Source organism: Oryctolagus cuniculus, chromosome 1 (assembly GCF_964237555.1).
Source record: "Oryctolagus cuniculus chromosome 1, mOryCun1.1, whole genome shotgun sequence".
In the NCBI taxonomy this organism is placed as follows: Eukaryota; Metazoa; Chordata; class Mammalia; order Lagomorpha; family Leporidae; genus Oryctolagus; species Oryctolagus cuniculus.
In genome coordinates, this window is record NC_091432.1 from 182,127,166 (window position 1) to 182,146,972 (window position 19,807).

A 19,807-nucleotide genomic window follows, 5' to 3' on the forward strand; every position below is an offset into this window, starting at 1 on the left:
TTATGTATTTGAAAGGGACAGTTAGAGGCAGAGGCAGAGAGAGAGAGAACTTCCATCTGCTGGTTCACTCCCCAGTTGGCCACAATGGCCAGAGCTGTGCCAATCTGAAGCCAGGAGCAAGGAGCTTCCTCTGAGTCTCCCACGTGGGTGCCGGGGCCCAAGCACTTGGGCCATCTTCTACTGCTTTCCCAGGCCATAGCAGAGAGCTGGAATGGAAGTGGAGCAGCCAGGACTAGAACCAATGCCCATCAGGGATGCTGGCAGTGCCCACAGCAGCTTTACCCACTATGCCACAGCACTGACCCCACAAATACACTTTAAAGAATATATATAACTCCAGGAAGGCAGAGGTGGAATAATGAGTGTTCTTTGATTTAAATCTGGTCTTTATCACACATTGGGGATCATGTCAATTGCCTCCCAGGAACACAAACCTATCCCAAGACGTGGTCTGACTCCCCTATCAGCAATTTTAGCCACTACACAAGGCTGTGCCATTCACTGAAATGTGCTCAACTATTACAGAGCAATTGTTAATGTCATCACTTCCCAGTCAGGGAATCATGGGCCAGTGTGTTCTGACAACTAGTTCCCAAACTTAGCCAGGTTAGGGCTAAGAAGTTAGTAGGTAGAGGTGATGTTAGGTAGGCAAGAAAGAGAAATAAGGTTGTTTGGGTCAGGTGTGAAAGAAAAATAGCAGCAATAGAGATGGCGGCCTTTGTGTCCTGATAAGTTCATGGCTAACAATATGGGCTCCAGAGCCAGACTGTAGTGGCTCTGTTTCCCTATCTAGTAACTGTGCTACCTTTACCAAGTTACTTAATTCTCTGAACTTCAACCCCCTCACTTATAAATGATAATACTGAGCCTCCTCTATTTATTAATGGAGAGTATTTCTGAAAGAGCTTAGAGTAATATTTGGTAAGGACTCAGCATTAATTATGACCAAAGCAAGAAAGATAAATGAGTGCCATTTTCTATGGCTAAGATGGAAAAGAGTGGCTTTAACTTTAAATGAATGTACTAATAACACTTACGATATATTTAGATATGTGAAATATCAATAGAATAAAAAGGATGATTAGGACTATCAGCAGTACTATTAATAATTTCAGGGAATCCTATCTAGGTGAAAGTTCACAGAGGAGTATATGTCTTTGCAACACAAATTAGAGTAAAGTTCACAGCTAGGCAGAGTCCCTGAGTTACTCATCCACATCATCATGAGACCAGTAAACTTAGCACCACAGGCTACGTGTCAAATTTTAACAGGAAATGACTCAGATCTAGAGCAAAGTTAGTCCCATGCACAACGAAATGTTATGCAAGACAAAAACGACCCGTGTTAAATATCACACACAATGAGGTGATGTATTGCTCAAGAAGCTAGCAGAGGATCAATCTCTGTAAGAGGCAGATCATTGTCTCACTTGGGAAAAGGCTTTCCATTGCTACACATAGACATGGTCACCTTCTGAGTTACTACCCGAAATGCATTTACCTTACACCTGCAAACCAGAAACTTGTAGTTCATTATTCCTTTTTTTCAACTCTATCTTCCAGGTCATGATGTTCCTAGAGAAGATCACCTGAGGAGACTGAATGTTGATGAACTTCCCAGGTATTCAGGAGGGGGCTGCACTTGGGTCCAGGAGCTGAGACACACAAAAGGCTACAGCCTAGGTATGTTCACAATATTAAGAAGAATCATCTTTTCAAATCCATCAGAACATATTGGGGAGCAGTGTGGTGTACAGATTAAGGATTTTCAACTCAGACATAGTGGCACAGTGGGTTGGACCACTACTTACGATGCTGGTTGCTCCATTTCTGATCCAGCTCTGTGCAAATGCACCTGGGAAAGCAGCAGAAGATGGCTCAAGTGTGTGGACCCCTGCACCCGTGTGGGAGATCCTGATGGAGTTCTAGGCTCCTGGCTTCGGTTTGACCTATCCCCAGTGATTGTATGACCATTTGAGGAGTGAAACAGCAGATGGAAGATCTCTCTCTTTCTCTAGCTGCTTTCAAATAAATAAATAAATCTTAAAAAATAAACCAAATGATTCTCAGTTATAATACCAGCTTTCATCTTTGCAAAATGGCATACATGCAAAGTGACTCATGGCTTTACTGCAGTACTGTTTAGAGTAACAAATGACTAGGAATGTATGAAGTATTCATCAATAGGGGATTAATTAAATAAGTAATGTTAAAACCACATGAACAGGTACCCAAGTGGAAAAGCAAGATACAGGGCAGGGTATAAAGGATGTTACCCCTTGTGAAAACAAAAAGTATGTATATGTTTGTGTGGGGGAGAGATATGTTTATTTCATATTTGCTTGCTTAGGAAGCAAGAATACCTAGGGAAGAATACTCAAGAAACTAATTAGGAGGCTGGCACTGTGGAGTAGTAGGCTAAGCCTCCACCTGTGCTGCTGGCATTCCAAATGGGTGCTGGTTTGTGTCCTCACTGCTCCTCTTTGGATCCAGCGCTTTGCTTGTGGCCTGGGAAAACAGTGGAAGATGGCTCAAGTGCTTGGGAGACCTGGAAGAAGCTCCTGCTTCTGGCTTCAGGTAGGCCTAGTTCTGGCCATTGTGGCCACTTGGGGACTGAACTAGTGGATGAAAGACCTTTTTCTGTGTCTCTCCCTCTTTCTGTCTGTAAATTTACCTCTCAACTAAATTAATAATAATTATAATAAAAACTAATTAGACTGCATGTGGGAGGGGAAGGAAAGGAGAGAGCTGAAACAAATTTTAAAGAGAAACTTTGTGTTTTTTTTTTTTTTTTCAATTTTAAACTATGTGACTCTGTCACCACTTCAAAACTTAAAAAATAATTTGTAAAGAAAAAGTAAGGAGCTACCTCGGGAGAAAACTTACAAAAATAAAAAAAAAGAACCTCAACTTTCCTCTTTACTAGCCATGTAGCCTTAAACAATTTCTTTAACTTCTATGGGGCATAGTGTCCCTATGTATAAATAAGATAACAACATTACTTCTCACCTACTTTTGTATAAAAACTAAATGATGAAATACATGACAGGATCTCCAAAAAGTTCATGGAAAATGGATATTATGAAAAAGTGATATGTGGATTTCAACTTTTAGCAGGAAAACAAACATCTTTTAATTTTATTTTCCATGAATTTTTGAAGTTTCCTCATAAATGTTCATTAAAGCATTCAACTGAATATTTACATTAGTTAAATCAAACGTGACACATAAAATCTAGTTAAATATTAGCTATGAACATTATATTTATTGAGGTTCTGGTCATGAAGGCACTATTGAGAGGAGACAAAGATAACAAGTAAATGCAAGTTATATACATATACATATACATATACATATACATATACATATACATATACATATACATATACATCCATTCCCCACTTTAGTTACCAGGAATTCCATTCTTCCAACAGTTCAAACCAAAAATCTGTAGTCTCCTGAATCTTCTTTCTTTTGAATCCCACATTCAAAATCTGTTGACTTTATCTTTAAAATGTTTCAGAATCCAAGCCTTTCTCACCACTTCCTTCTATACCACCACAGTCCAAGCCATCATCTTCTCTTGCCTGGCCTTCTGCAATAGTCCCCTCAGCTTGTCTCTTATAGGACCCCACCCTCTGCCCCACCTGCTGGATTTCTGTTTTTTATACAGCATCCAGGTAATCCTCTGCTCAAAACACATCAAAGACGGCCTGAGTTACCCATATCAGATCCAAGTAAAACATGATTTAGCCGCAGTGCATCCTTGATCTCAATTCCTACTCTTTTCCTCCTTGCTCCAAGTAGGCCACATATATTGGCCTCCTTGCCACCCCACAAGCATGCCAAGGTAGGAGATCATCACGCATCACAAACAATGAGAACTCTGGGGCAAGCACTGTGGCACAGAAGGTTAAGCCACCTCCTGGGACACCTGTAGCTCATTTCATAAAGCTGGTTCAAGCCCATTTCTGATCCAGCCTCTGCTTAATGTATCTAGAAAAGCATCAGATGATGGCCCAAGTGCTTAGGTCTCTGTTACCCATGTGGAAGACCCAGGTGGAATGTCTCTCCCCATCTGTCACTCTGCCTTTCAAATAAATAAATGAAACTTTTAAAAAAAGAGAACAGATGCCGGCACCATGGCTCAATAGCCTAATCCTCTGCCTGCAGCACCGGCACACCGGGTTCTAGTCCCAGTCAGGGCGCCAGATTCTGTCCCAGTTGCCCCTCTTCCAGGCCGGCTCTCTGCTATGGCCTGGGAGTGCAGTGGAGGATGGCCCAAGTGCTTGGGCCCTGCACCTGCATGGGAGACCAGGAGAAGCACCTGGCTCCTGGCTTCGGATCAGTGCGGTGCGCCAGCCATAGCAGAGAGCTGGATGGGAAGTGGAGCAGCCGGGACTAGAACCAGTGCCCATATGGATGCCGGTGCTTCAGCCCAGGGCGTTAACCCACCGTGTCACAGCACTGGCCCTGCATTTCTTTTTTTAAGGAATAAAATATTCCATTTTATTTTATTTTTATTTTTGACAGGCAGAGTGGACAGTGAGAGAGAGAGACAGAGAGAAAGGTCTTCCTTTGCCATTGGTTCACCCTCCAATGGCCACTGCGGCCAACGTGCTGCGGCCCGCGCACCGCGCTGATCCGATGGCAGGAGCCAGGTACTTATCCTGGTCTCCCATGGGGTGCAGGGCCCAAGGACTTGGGCCATCCTCCACTGTACTCCCGGGCCACAGCAGAGAGCTGGCCTGGAAGAGGGTCAACCGGGACAGAATCCAGCGCCCCGACCAGGACTAGAACCCGGTGTGCCAGTGCCACAAGGCGGAGGATTAGCCTATTGAGCCGCGGTGCTGGCCAAAATATTCCATTTTAAAAATTCAACTATACTTCACATGAAAACTCCTGTCAATTTATTTAGGACCCACAGAGTGCCAGATACTGTAAAAAGCATTATAACATTGTTCATGCTCTTTTAGAGCAAAATTGACAGACCTAGCTCAGTCTCTGTCATTTTGTCTCTCTGTCTCTCTGCTTTTCAAATAAAATGAAAGTTTTTTATTTGATTAATACTTTAAAAGGCAGAATGATAGAGAAGGAGAGAGATCTTACATTAGCTGGTTCACTCCCCAAATGCCCACAACTGGTGGGCTGGGCCAGGCCAAAGTCAGAAACTAGGAACTCCATCTAGGTTTCCCATGTGGGTAACAGGGACTTAAGTACATGAGACATCATCTGCTGCCTACCAGTCACACTAGCCAAAGGCTGAATTGGAAGCAAAGTAACTAGGATTTGAACTAGCACTCCAATGTGGGATGCAGGCATCCTATCAGTGGCTTAACCCACTGCCCCACAACGTCCATTCCAAACTGCGTTTCTTAAAGGAAGATGTCTTCATGTTTTCTGACAATATAACTGAAAAATGAAAATCTCAAAGTTGTTCAGACACTCCATCCATTATCCCAATTTGTTCTTTGTTTTCTAAATAATCAGAAACTTGGAAGTAACTGACTTTATTTTCATCTGCAGTACATTTATAAACCACAGTATTTTCGCAGGGATGCAGCCTTTGTCGGCATGGCTTTTGTTAAAGCCTCTGAGGGCATGCCCTCATCCAAAACCTCTACCACCACCTCTAAGATTCCTGCAGCCTCCCCTAGGAAATGGTTGTTGTTGCTCCTGTCACTTTTATTAGGGCCATCCCTGCCACTACCCTGATTAAAGCAACCACGACTTCCGCCTCAAAAAGATATGATCTCTTCTACTACTGGCGCCACATGTACTTCTGGCCCCTACCATGCTTGCACCAGCACTTCATGTTTTTTTTTTTTTTAAAGATTACTTATTTATTCACTTATTTTTTTTTTTTTTGACAGGCAGAGTGGACAGTGAGAGAGAGAGAGAGAGAAAGGTTTTCCTTTGCCGTTGGTTCACCCTCCAATGGCCGCCGCGGCCGGTGCACTGCAGATGGCGAAGCCAGGAGCCAGGTACTTCCTGCTGGTCTCCCATGCGGGTGCAGGGCCCAAGCACCTGGGCCATCCTCCACTGCACTCCTGGCCACAGCAGAGAGCTGGCCTGGAAGAGGGACAACCGGGACAGAATCCGGCGCCCCGACTGGGACTAGAACCCGGTGTGCCGGCGCCGCAGGGGGAGGATTAGCCTATTGAACCATGGCGCAGACTGCACTGCATGTTTTCAATGTGTTTCTTCCCCATAATTCTAATTGTATTTGTCTGCTATTGTTTTAGGTCTATTGTTGAGGCAGTGAGGAATATTTAGGATTTAACTGGACTTCTCATTTCCTGACAACAAGCATAAAAGAGGCAAATAGGAGCCTTTTGCTGAAAGGCTTTTTTGATCTATAAAAATGATAACTCTTTAAATGATTTAATTATTTTTAATTTTAAAGGCAGAGACAGAGAGTGATTTCCTTCCTTGTACTTGTTTACTCCCCAAATGCATACAACCATGGCCCAGGACAAAGACAGGAACCCAGAATTCAGTGTGGGTCTTCCCTGTGGGTGGCAGGTACCCATGTATGTGAGCCAACTCCTGCTGCCTTCCAGGGCGTGCATTAGCAGGAACCTGGAACCCTGGCACTCTATCATGTAAGGGATGTCTTTATTTTTTTTTAAGATTTATTTTACTTATTTGAAAGGCAGTTCCAAAGAGAGGTAGAAACAGAGAGAGGTCTTCCATCCGCTGGTTCACTCCACAGATGGCCACAATGGCCAGAGCTGAGCCTAATCGAAGTCAGGAGCCAGCAGCCTCCTCCGGGTCTCCCACGTGGGTATAGGGCCCAAGGACGTGGGCCATCTTCCACTGCTTTCCCAGGCCATATCAGAGAGCTGACCAGAAAAGGAGCAGCTAGGACTAGAACCGGTGCCCATATGGGATGCCGGCACTTCAGGCCAGAGCTTTAATCTGCTGTGCCACAGCATCAGCCCCTCCAAGGGATGTCTTAATTACTACATCAAGTCCCTGCCTCAGAAATATATGCTAAGTAATCCATTGGTGGGTAAATAAAAGTGCAATGCTATAATTCAACCTTCATCTGATGAAACCAAAGTTCATTATGAGAACATGATTACACTCAAGATGTTGTTCAGAAATGTTGTGTGAGGTTGGAACACTTAACTTTGTGCAAACGTTGTAGGCCATGCCTCAGTTTCCTTGTGCAGGATGCAAAATACACAAGTAGTTAAAAATGATTTTAAGGCATTCTTCAAGTATAAATATCAGTGTTCTGAATGGCAAGGTTTGTAGGTAGTGAATGCCAAGACATTTTTCCCTACCCACAGAGGGAAGAAAGAGATATGGCAAAGAATGTCAATTTAACAGTCAAATAGATATCTTCTGTGGAGTCGAGGGACTTCCCACAGGTTGTTAATGGCATAAGTGGGCATTTAATCACCCACCTACCAGCTGTCACTTTTGGTCTCAACCCCCCTCCCACCCACCACCCCATCCTCAGGGCAACATTCCCCTTCCTTTACTAAAGTCTGCCAAAAATGCATCCGTGCTACTGATATTCCTTCTCTCTCTCTTTTTTTTTTTTTTTTTTTTTTTTTGGACAGGCAGAGTGGACAGTGAGAGAGAGAGACAGAGAGAAAGGTCTTCCTTTTTGCTGTTGGTTCACCCTCCAGTGGCTGCCGCAGCCGGCGCGCTGTGGCCGGCGCATCGTGCTGATCCGAAGGCAGGAGCCAGATGCTTCTCCTGGTCTCCCATGCGGGTGCAGGGCCCAAGCATTTGGGCCATCCTCCACTGCACTCCCGGGCCATAGCAGAGAGCTGGCCAGGAAGAGGGGCAACTGGGACAGAATCCGGCGCCCTGACCGGGACTAGAACCCAGTGTGCCGGCACTGCAAGGCGGAGGATTAGCCTATTGAGCCACAGCACCGGCTCCTTCTCATTTCATATCTAATCCATATATTGGCTTATGGACTGTTAACCGTTAACCTGGCATGAACTTTCTTCTCCTGGGTTTCATGGTGTGCCTTTTACTTCCCTCTAGTAAAGCCTTCACTGGAGTTCCATGGAAAACCCATCTTTAGCTATTCTTGTCAAAACAGAGCACAGAATTGTGACTGATGAACGATTCTTAAAATGTTCTATGTGTATGTGTAAACTCTCTTTGAGTTGTGGAACATCAGCTCTGTTGTACTATGATCACAAGATGTCTTCAGGAAGGGGGTAATATGGTGAAGGTAGGAGGAACGATGTCTGTAGCATAAAAATAAAATACATTTAAATAATTTTGTTGGCCACCACTTTAAGAAGAAACAGATACAACTAACACATCTATATTATAACAAGGACATAGGTTAAGGTAGAAGGGTTTTAAATTGTTATAAAGAGAGCCGGCGCCGTGGCTCAATAGGCTAATCCTCCACCTTGCGGCGCCGGCACACCGGGTTCTAGTCCCGGTTGGGGCGCCGGATTCTGTCCCGGTTGCCCCTCTTCCAGGCCAGCTCTCTGCTATGGCCAGGGAGTGCAGTGGAGGATGGCCCAGGTGCTTGGGCCCTGCAACCCATGGGAGACCAGGAAAAGCACCTGGCTCCTGGCTCCTGCCAGGATCAGCGCGGTGCGCCGGCTGCAGCGGCGGCCATTGGAGGGTGAACCAGCGGCAAAAGGAAGACCTTTCTCTCTCTGTCTCTCTCTCACTGTCCACTCTGCCTGTCAAAAAAAAAAAAAAAAATTGTTATAAAGAAATATAATAAACATAATTTAAAGATTGCTGGGGCCAGGGCTGTGGTGTAGCCGCCACCTGCAGTGCCAGCATCCTATACAGGAGCCACCTGCAGTGCCGGCATCCCATATGGGTGCTGGTTCAAGTCCTGGCTGCTTCACTTCTGATCCATCTCTCTGCTGTGGCCTGGGAAAACAGTGGAAGATGGCCCAAGTCCTTGGGCTCCTGTACCCACGTGGAAGACCAGGAAGAAGCTCCTGGCTCCTGGTTTTGGATCAGCTCACCTCCAGTCGTTGCAGCCAGCTGGGGAGTGAACCAGCGGATGGAAGACCTGGCTCTCTCTACCTGTCTCTCTCTCTGTTTCTAACTAAGCCTCTCAAATACATAAATAAATCTTTTAAAAAATTGTTTACTGCAAATGACAGGATTTCATAAGTAAATTGTAAAATAAACATGTGCGTTATACACACACATACACACACACATACACACACACACACACACATATAAAGGATTTTTGGCCAAATCTAAATGTTTTGCTTTAGCTATTTTAACCAGTCTAAGAAGACATTTTAAAAATTATTAAGTACATTTTGGGGCACTGGATTCTGTTCCAGTTGCTCCTCTTCCAGTCCAGCTCTCTGCTGTGGCCCGGGAAGGCAGTGGAGGATGGCCCAAGTGCTTGGGCCCTGCACCCGCATGGGAGAACTAGAGGAAGTGCCTGGCTCCTGGCTTTGGATCACCGCAGCACCAGCCATGGCGGGTATTTGGGGGGTGAACCAATGGAAGGAAGACCTTTCTCTCTGTCTCTCTCTCTCTCTCTCATTAACTCTGCTTGTCAAAAAAAAATTAAGTGCAGTTGTTCATTTTTTTAAACTTTGAATGTAAATTTAATCTTTTCTCTGTAACTAGAAGAGATCCAGTGAAAAGTTTATAGCAGGGGAGTAAGCCAGAAAGAGATGCATTTTCTGGAGATTAATTTGACAGTGTTTGGCTCCTGGCTTCAGCTTGGACCACCTCTGGCCATTGTGGCCATTTAGGGAGTGAACCAGCAAATGTGGAAGATCTGGTTCTCTGTCTCTCCCCCTCTCTCTGTCACTTTGGCTTTCAAATAACTAACCAAATAAATATTTTTTATTTTTAAAGGGTATTTTCTAGAATTTGGGGAGACAGGTTTGTAAACAAATATAACACAAAAGTACTGTGGCAAAGGTTTTCCACAGTTCTAGGTTAGGGAGGAAAAAGAGAAGGGTCCAGAGAGGCAGTGACATTTGAGCTTGGTCTTAAGATGAGTGGGAATTTGCCATGGAGTGCAATTGATATCTGTATGTAGCAAGAACTAAATGTTGGGGATGGTGTTGTGGCATAGCAGGTTAAGCCACTGCCTGCAATGCAGCATCCTTAGCTGCTCCACTTCTGATTCAGCTCCCTGTTAATAGCCTGGGGAAAGCAGCAGAAGATGGCCTGAGGGCTTGGACCCCTGCCACCCTGTGGGAGACCTGGATGAAGCCAGCTTGGGTCTAGCCTAGTGCTGGCTGTTGCAGCCATCTGGGGAGTGAACCAACAGATGGGAGATCTCTCTCTGTCTCTGTCTCTGTCTCTCTGTTACACTAACTTCCAAATTAAATCTATTAAAAAAGAACTATATGTTGACTTAAATGATAAAATTAAGGTATTTGGAGAACCAGCTCTCTGGATGGCCAAGGGCTTGTCACATGCAGCACTATAGTGACATACAAATACCAGTACATGTCTGAGCAAACCCAGAGACAGTGGGTCTGAGTCATCCCTGGAAGACCAAGAAAGAGCTTTAAAATACACAACCAGTTTCTTCCACTTTCTAGCTGTTGAGCGACATCTAATGGCTAAATCGGAAAATCATCTGTACCATATATTAACATATATTTTTAAGAGATTTGTTTATTTGAAAGGTATAGTTACACAGAGGAAAAGACAGAGCAAGAAATCTTCCATCCACTGGTTAACTCTCCAAATGACCACAACAGCTAGGGGTAGGCCAGACTGAAGCCAGGACCGGGAATATCCCACATAGGTACAGAGGCCTAAGGACTTGGGTCATCTTCAGCTGCTGCTTTATGAGACACATTAGCAGGGAGCTGGATGGAAAGTGGAGCAGCTGGGACTCAAACCAGTGCCCCTACGGGATGCTGGCATTGCAGGCAGCAGCTTAAACCACTATACCACAGTACTAGTCCCACTATATTTTCAGTATGCCCAGGAAAAAGCCACTTGCACGATTTTATAAAGTATACTTCCCATTTTATGGAAATGTTAGATTTATTTTTTTCCTGTGAACAAAGGAGTAAATTAGTTAAATATATACGTTAAATTTTTTAAAGACAATATTTTTTAATTTAGAGACAATTCTGAAAATTCTTGGAGACTACACTTTCAAAACTGTTACCAATGCTCTTGAGTTCTCACACTGTTCCCCCTGCCTTGCCTTTTAAAGAATTTATTTTAGGGCTGGCACTCTTACACAGCAGGTTAAGCCACAGCCTACGATGCCAACATCACATAAGGGTGCTGGTTCATATCTTGGCTGTTTGACTTCCCATCTAGCTCCCTGCTAATGTGCCTGGGGAAAGCAGTGGAAGATGGCCTAAGTGCTTGGGTCCCTGCATCCACATGGGAAACCAGGATGAAAATCCTGGCTCCCGGCTCCTGGCTTCAGCCTGACCCAAACCTGGCTATTGTTGTCATTTGGAGAGTGAACCAGTGGATTAAAGATCTCTCTCTGTAACTCTGCCTTTCAAATAAAAATAAATTAATCTTTCTTTTTAAAAAAAATGAATTTATTTTACACCTATTAAAGCAACCCAGAATGTTTAAACAACACTGACATATAAATTCTTAATAAGATATAGTAAATCTGAAGCTCATCTTATTAGAAACAAGATACAAGATACACCATCATTTAGTCTTCAAACATTATTGCACCTTAACTTTCATAATTTGGCAAAGCATTCGTTAAATTATCTGCAGACTAGTTTTAGTGGACAAATAACCCCTTTAAGCAGATATGTTGCCTTAAATGCTTTATTAGGTATGAATTTTACAAACATTGCTTGTATTAGTGGTAATGGTGCAGCTGGAAGGCATTGCGCCTTCTCCGGGCTGCACAACAAGAAAATCCAACTGTGTGGTGGACCTTGTATCCTTTCCAGGGCCAGGACTCCTGTGACCTGCAGATGTCAGCCAAAGCATTTCCCTGTGTTTGTGAACTGGTTTGGTGATCCACTGGGTGTCAGGATTTCTTTTCATTTCTTTTAAAAATTTATTTATTTACTCGAAAGGCTGAATTACAGAAAGAAAGAGGGAAAGATTTCCATCTACTCATTCACTTCCCAGATGGTTGCAACAGCCGGGGCTGGGCCAGGCCAAAACCAGGAGCCAGGAGCTTCTTCTGGGTCTCCCACATGGCCTTCTTCTGCTGCTTTCCCAGGCACATAAGCAGGGAGCTGGGTTAGAGGACGAGCAGCCAGGACAGGAGCTCATGCTCATGTGGGATGCTGACATCACAGGCAGCAGCTTAACCCACTATGTCACAACACTGGCCCCATGATTTCTTCTGATACTTTTATAGAATGGATCAATGCAGATAACCTCAAATAATTTCTATGTGAAATCTTCACCAACTCAGCAAGAATTCAGGACTCTTAGAGTCCCACAGTGGTGTCCAGCTGGTTCCTCAGCTACAGACTGAAGGCTTTGAGTAAACTTTAGCTGGTTAACATCAAGATGGACAGGCTACATGTTGGACCCTTAGAAACTGGGCCCTTGTAGCCACCATGGTGCATATGAATCCTACATGTGATGTAACCTTGTCTAGGCTGGTATCCTAGTGTGTGGACTTTGTCAGGCTGGGTGGAGTGGAGTTCCGGTGGGGCAGAGAGAGCTGGTGGTACAGTCAACAGTGGATCCCTGGGAGAAAGTACATCACTTCTGACTGCTCCTTCCTTCACAGCTCCTGAATGTACTTGTATGCATCCATCCTGGCTTACCTCTGATGGCTACCAACATATAGGAAGTTTATGCACTGCCAGGCCATTAGCAGGGAGCTGGATTGGAACTGGAGCAGCCGGGACTTGAACCGGTGCCCATATGGGATGCTGGTGTTGCAGGCACCAACTCATTTATCATCAACTCATTTAGCATCTCTTTGTTTTTAATAATTGCATGTTATGCCACAGGATGCATCACAATTTAACCATTACTCCATTTGATAGGTTGTTTCCAATGTTTTTCTAGTCAAAGACTAAGCAAACATCCTTATCATACTTTGTTTTGTTTATTTATTTTCATCTACTTTGAAAGGCAAGGAGAGAGAGAAAGAGAAACAGAGAGAGAGGAGACAGAAACAAAGAGAGATCTTTTATCTGCTGGTTCACTTCCCAAATGCCTGCAATTACCAGGGATGGACCAGGCCAAAATCAGAAGCCCAGAACTTCATTTACTTCTCCCTTGGTGGCAGAAACTCAAAGTACTTGAATTGACACTTGCTGCCTTCTAGGATGCATTAGCAGGAGGCTGGATCAGGAGCAGTAGTGCTGGCACTCAGATAGGAGATGTAGGCATCACAAGTGGTGGCTTAACCTGCTGTACCACCATGCCTGCATAGATCATACATTTTTGTGAACATACAAAAGGGCTTATTGTGGAGTAATTCTTCAAAGTGTTCTCCCCAAAAAGTATCAATGTAAACCTCTACCAACTGAGGCCACCTTTGTAGCAAAGTGAATTAAGCCACTGCCCGCAACACCAGCATCCCATATGGTCACTGGTTCAAGTCCTGGCTGCTCCAATTCCAATCCAGCTCCCTGCTAATGACCTGGGAAAAGCAGTAGAAGATAGCCCAAGTGTCTGGGCCCTTTCCACATATGTGAGAGACCCGGATGAAGCTTCTGACTCCAGTCTTTGGCCTGGCCCAGTACAGGCCATTGTGGTTATCTGGGGAGTGAACCAAAAGATGGAAGATCTCTCCCTTTTTCTCTGTGACTCTATCAAAATTAATTGTAAGATTTATTTATTTATGGGGCTGGCTCTGTGGTGCAGCAGATTATAGCCCAGTCTGCTGTGTCAGCATCCCATATGAGCACCAGTTCGAGTCCCGGCTGCTCCACTTCCGATCCAGCTCTCTGCTATGGCCTGGGAAAGCAGTACAAGATGGCCCAAGTGCTTGAGCCCCTACACGCATGTGGGAGACCCAGAGGAAGCTCCTGGCTCCTGGCTTCAAATCAACACAGCTCCAGCTATTTTAGCCACCTAGGGAGTGAACCAGCGGGTGGAAGACCTTTCTCTCTCTCTGCCTCTGCCTCTCTGTAAATCTGCCTTTCAAATAAATAAATAAATCCTTAAAAAATATATTTATTTATTTATTTGAAAGGCAGAGTTAAAGGGGGAGAGAGGGAGGGGGGAGGGAGAGCGAGAGAGAGAGAGAATCTTCCATCCATTGGTTCACTACCAAAAAGGCTGCAATGGTCGGAGCTGGGCCAATCTGAAGCCATGAGCCAGGAGCTTCTTCTGGGTCTCTCACATGAGTGCAAGGGCCCAAGTACTCAGGCCATCTTCCACTGCTTTCCCAGGATCATTAGCAGGGAGTTGAATCTGACGTTTGGCAACAGGGACTTGAACCAGTGTCCAAATGGGATGTCAGCATCTAAGGCAGCAGCTTTACTGGCTATGCCACAGCACTGATCCCCAAAATAAATATTTTTTAAAATGTTTTTAAAGATTTCACCAAAAAGATATATTGAATTGAGCCTTAAATCTAGACAATACAGAGAGGGAACTTTAGTAAATAGAAACTTTATGGTACATTTGAGGAAAGGTAAGAGATCACTGAGCTAAAATAGACAGGTGAAATACAGTTGTATAAGTAAAGGTGGGAAAATGGATTGAGCCCATGGGATCCAAGGCCTAGACAAGGGAATTCTATAGTGAAGTTACATTGAAATTTTTGAGCATAAGAGTGACAGAAGGACATACCAAAAGCAACACTTAGAAAAAACTGTTGTAAAGAATGTGCATCACCTGAAAAGCCACCATGATTATATCCTAACTCAATCCCGGTTTCCTGGCTTCAGGCTGGCCCAGCCCCAGTTCTTATGAGAATTCAGGGAGTAGACAGCAGATAGAAAATCTTTCTGGCTAGTGCTGTGGCTCAGTAGGCTAATCCTCCGCCTTGTGGCGCCGGCACACCAGGTTCGGGGCACCAGATTCTGTCCCAGTTGCCCCTCTTCCAGGCCAGCTCTCTGCTGTGGACAGGGAGTGCAGTGGAAGAAGGCCCAAGTACTTGGGCCCTGCACCCGCATGGGAGACCAGGATAAGTACCTGGCTCCTGCCATAGGATCAGCACGGTGCGCGGGCCACAGTGCACCAGCCGCGGCGGCCATTGGGGAGTGAACCAACAGCAAAGGAAGACCTTTCTCTCTGTCTCTCTCTCTCACTGTCCACTCTGCCTGTCAAAAAATAAAATAAATAAATAAAAGAAAATCTTTCTATGTCTCTCCCTCTTTCTGTTGCTTTCCCTTTCAAATTAAATAAATAAGTCATAGAGAAAAAAGTGAAAAAAACTTCCTTTCCACATGTTTTTTAGTGCGAAAATGCAAAGAAGTTCTTATTCACTAATAAATAATTAATATCATTAATATAATAGATTCACTAATATGACTCATATTCTATTAATAACATTCATGTTATTAATTATATAATTCATTAATATTATCTAACTAATGATGGAATCGTGTAAGTATTATTCCTGTTAGATGGCTTGCTTGTTTGTGGAGATGTTGACCAATATAATTACTCTTTTTTTTTTAATAATTACTCTTGAGGGGCCAGCGCTGTGGTGCAGCAGATTAAAGCCCTGGCCTGAAGTGCTGACATCCCAAATGAGTGCCAGTTCTAGTCCCAGCTGTTCCACTTCCAATCCAGCTCTCTACTATGGCCTGGGAAAGCAATAGAAGATGGCCCAAGTCCTTGGGCTCCTGCACCCACGTGGGAGACTGGAAAGGAGCTCCTAGCTCTTGACTTTGGATCAGCTCAACTCCGGCCATTGCAGCCATTTGAGGAGTGAAGCAGCAGATGGAAGACCTCTCTCTCTAATTCTTTCAAATAAATACAAATAAATCTTTAATATTTATATATATAATTGCTCGAATAAAAATATATCCTGTTTAAAGAGAAGCACAGAAGGTACTAAAACAAAATGCTGGCTCATTAGAAAACCCTCATATGTCTTCTTATTGTCAAGAATGTTGGGTTATTGAACTTGGTTTTTCTTTGTTTGAAGCTGCTTAAAAAATAGCTGCCAAAAAGGGACTTACAGGGGCTGGCATTGTACCATAGCCAGTAGAGCCTGCAATACATCTCTTATGGGTGCTGGATCAAGTCCCATCTGGTCCACTTCCAATCCAGCTACCTGATAATGTTTCTGGGAAAAGCTGCAGAGGATGGCCCAAGTGCTCGGGCCCCTGCATCCATGTGGGAGACTATAAGAGTCTCCTGGCTCCTTGCTTCAGACCAGCCCAGCTCCAGCCATTGTGGTTATTTGAGGAGTTGACCAGCAGATGGAAGATCTCTCTTTCTCCCTCTCTCTCTCTCTGTAACTGACTTTCAAAATAAAAAAATAAACCCTGTTTTTAAAAAAAGAAAGAAGGGGGACTTACAGCTTACAGCTCTAGACCTGAGTACACAGTACATTAAATAAGTGATACTCTACTGTGTAATGCCCTGAGCAGCTCAAAGGTCTTTATTTGTGACTTATTTCTATTTCAAGACCCTAAAAGCATCTGATTTTCTCCAAAGTTGTCTTTCAGGTTTTCAGTCACATTCCAAAGAGAGATTCAATCACCAGCCACTCTGGACTGGTCCAGACTCCACTGCAAGAGCAAGGCCAGCACAGATGGGTCACAAGGTATCCAAAGGTCACTCTTTACTTCATTTTAATACTACCCTAGCAGGAGCTTGAGTCTTATTACCATAACATTCAACCTATGTTGGAGCTTTTTTTTTTTTTTTTTTTTTTTTTTTGAAAGTCAGTATGACAGAGAGAGAAGGAGAGAATCTTCCCCCAGCTGGTTCACTCTCCAAATGGCCACAACAACCAGGACTGGGCTAGGCGAAAGCAGGAGCCAAGAGCTTCATCAGTTCTCCCACATGGATGCAGAGGTTCAAGTACTTGGACCATCTTAAACTGCTTTCCCAGGAGCGTTAACAGGGAGCTAGACTGGAAGTAGAGCAGCCGGGACATGAACTAAATCCGCTACACCGCAATACTGGCTTCTGGACTAGAATTCTGAACCATGCCTGTGTGAATTTGTAACCACCCCTCCACGCAATGACAAGAACTTCCTTCCTGCATATTCATGTCCCTAAAATGTTCCCCTAAAAGCAGGATTTTCCCCTAGTCATGGAAATGAATTTGCCTACTCTCCTTAATAGCTACAAATAAATGATTTTGTATGAACACCTACTTCTGGAAGCAGACCCACAATTTTCAGTGGGTCACACTTCTACAGCGTTTTTTACAAATGTAGGTTCCCAGGCCCAGCACCATATCTATTTAATTAGAATGGGGAGAAGGGGATTTGTTTCTCAAAACCTTTGTGAGTGATTTTTAAGCACTCTGTTCCATTGCTTTCTAAAATTCATCCTGTTTACCACACCAATGTAATAGAGAGAACATCATTGGTTCCTTGGCTCCTTCCTACTCTTTCCCCTATTTCCTTCTACAGTGACCAAACAACATTATCAAAATGACATTTTGACTGGGAGAGGGAATTCAGGGGTGGGGACAGGGAAGCACAAATAACACTCCAACTCTGCTTGTTACCCACTGTGGCCTGTGAATGCTGCTTTGCTTTCTGTGAACAAAAATGAGTTCTAGCACTTGTTAAAAACATAGATTACCCGGTCTTTCCATAAAGATAATGATACCTTCATCTAGATGATTCCAATGCAGTTGGCCCTCAGATTACACTTTGGGAAACAATGATCTAAATCTGGTGAAGAAAACCTCCAAGAATCTGTGAAGATGTGTGGTCTCTTGTGAAATCTAGAAATGGACTGCTGAATGCTGAATGCTGATGTCTTCATTTTCCCCACTAGAAGGAACTGATTCATTTTGGAAAGAGAGTGTTCAGGAATCTCTGAAGCATGGAAACATTTTTTCCATTCTTGGTGTGCAGATTGTTGGCTTATTCAAGGAGGCAGGCCCAGACAAAATTCTCAGCAGGCTCTTCTGGACAGCATTTCGCCACACATGGCATTAGGTCAAAGAGAAAACACAGAGCAGTCTGAGGGAGGAAAAAAAAAAATCCCTGAGATGCAACATAAAACTGGGAAATATGAAACTGGGAGGGTCTCGGGGGAGACATCTTACCTGGTCTGTTTGCTCTGGTAAAGGCTGGAGTCTTGTCACATGAACCCCAGCTTCCTGTTCTTGCAGCTGCCGTCTGAGTCACTGTGGGCCACAAGGGAGGGCCCTCTACCAGCAGGGAGCATAACCAGCACATGACTCTTAGGTGAGGCCGTTGTGCCAGGCCAATTTAAAAATTAAACTGCAACCACATAGTTGCTGATTCTCATTTATTTTACGAAATTCTTTAGTCTGATTTTTGTCTACGATTGCAAATTACCAGAAAACACACATAAAAAAGCTGGTAAGTGGAATTTACATATGGTAAGAGAATCCTATTAGTCACTAAGATCATGTAAGGGTGGGGTGCGTTAGCAGGGTAAAACATTAAACCAACAGCAATATTTCCTTTACTAGTATAAGTATCCTAAGAAATCACTAAAGTGAAAATATGTAAACCTAATATACAAACGCCAAATGTTAGAAGATTGCCTTGACTTTTCTCTTCTCATTGTCCCTGGCTGTTGCAGAATGTTGCAGGGTATATGAGACTCTATGCATTAAGATTTCCCTATGAAACAGCAAATTGGATTAAAAACCTGCTAGAATTTTGTTCAGTTTTTTAAACTGAGGCATTCAAGAACCACTCCCAGGCAATAGAAACAAGACTGAAGTATAACTCTTCTGAACTTGAGTACTGGACCTAGCCCCTGACTCAATGTGACAACAGACACTCAATAAAGACTTAACTGATGGCGTCATCAACATATTAGTTGTAGAATAGAGTTACAATGATGAACTTCTCTGTGCCTTTATTTTTGTGTCTGTCTTAGGAGAAAACCTCTTTTACCTAACTTACAAGATTTTTATGAGGATCAAATGAAATAACGTGTATTCAAGTTTTGCTTTCTTATATGGGAGAAATACACTGAATATCTTTGAAAAGGCTACATTAGGAACTGGGACTGGTGGTCATTTCTAGGTAGGGAAACCATTCAGAAGCTATGGCTAGACAAAAGATTTCCTTTTCACTATACTGTGTATAGTATTTTTCATTCATATGGAAAAAAATGTAGATGTAAGAATGATTAGTATGAAATTTAGGCTCTAACAAAATTTTCATAAAAGCACAGAAGCATGTTGCACATTTCATGTGCATTCAGATATAGACTGCAACACCTAGTAAGAGTCTGAGCTAGATCCGTTCTAAATAAGAACTCAAATTAAATAATGGAAAACTGCATACCACTTAGGATCACATTTCTTATCTGAAGGAAGTCAATGCCCTAAACATGTTTATCTTGGGAAAGTCAGAAATGTAGGAAAAATAAGATTATTGTTAATTACTTAACACAATAGAAAATATATTGGGACCTGCGATGTACTATAGCAGGTTAAGCCTCCACCTGCAATACCAGCATCTCATACTGGCACCTGTTAGAGTCCCAGCTGCTCAACCTCTGATCCAGCTCCCTATTAATAGCTTGGGAAAAGCAGCAAAAGAAGGCCCAAGTGCTTGGGCCATGTGAGAGACCTGGAAGAAGCTCCTGTCTCCTGGCTTCAGTCTAGCCCAGCTCTGGCTGTTGTGGCCATTTGGGGAGTAAACCAGTGGATGGAAGATTCTCTTTCTCTCTTTCTTTCTTTCTCTCTCTCTCTCTCTTTCTCTCTCTCTCTCTCCACTCTCTGTAACTCTGCCTTACAAGTACATGAAAAAATAATTATAAAAAGAAAATATAATCT

The 19,807-nt window shown here is 43.6% G+C and overlaps 1 long non-coding RNA gene and 1 pseudogene across 1 annotated transcript; one reads left to right on the plus strand and one right to left on the minus strand.

The window, feature by feature from the left end:
• Window positions 1–1,217: 1,217 nt before the first annotated feature.
• On the plus strand, window positions 1,218–19,801 carry LOC127493585 (uncharacterized). The gene is made up of 3 exons (XR_011380279.1): window positions 1,218–1,683; window positions 1,840–2,577; window positions 15,543–19,801. It is a non-coding gene; the product is annotated as an uncharacterized lncRNA (long non-coding RNA).
• Window positions 7,529–15,549, minus strand: LOC127493584 (large ribosomal subunit protein eL15-like; annotated as a pseudogene).
• Window positions 19,802–19,807: the final 6 nt, after the last annotated feature.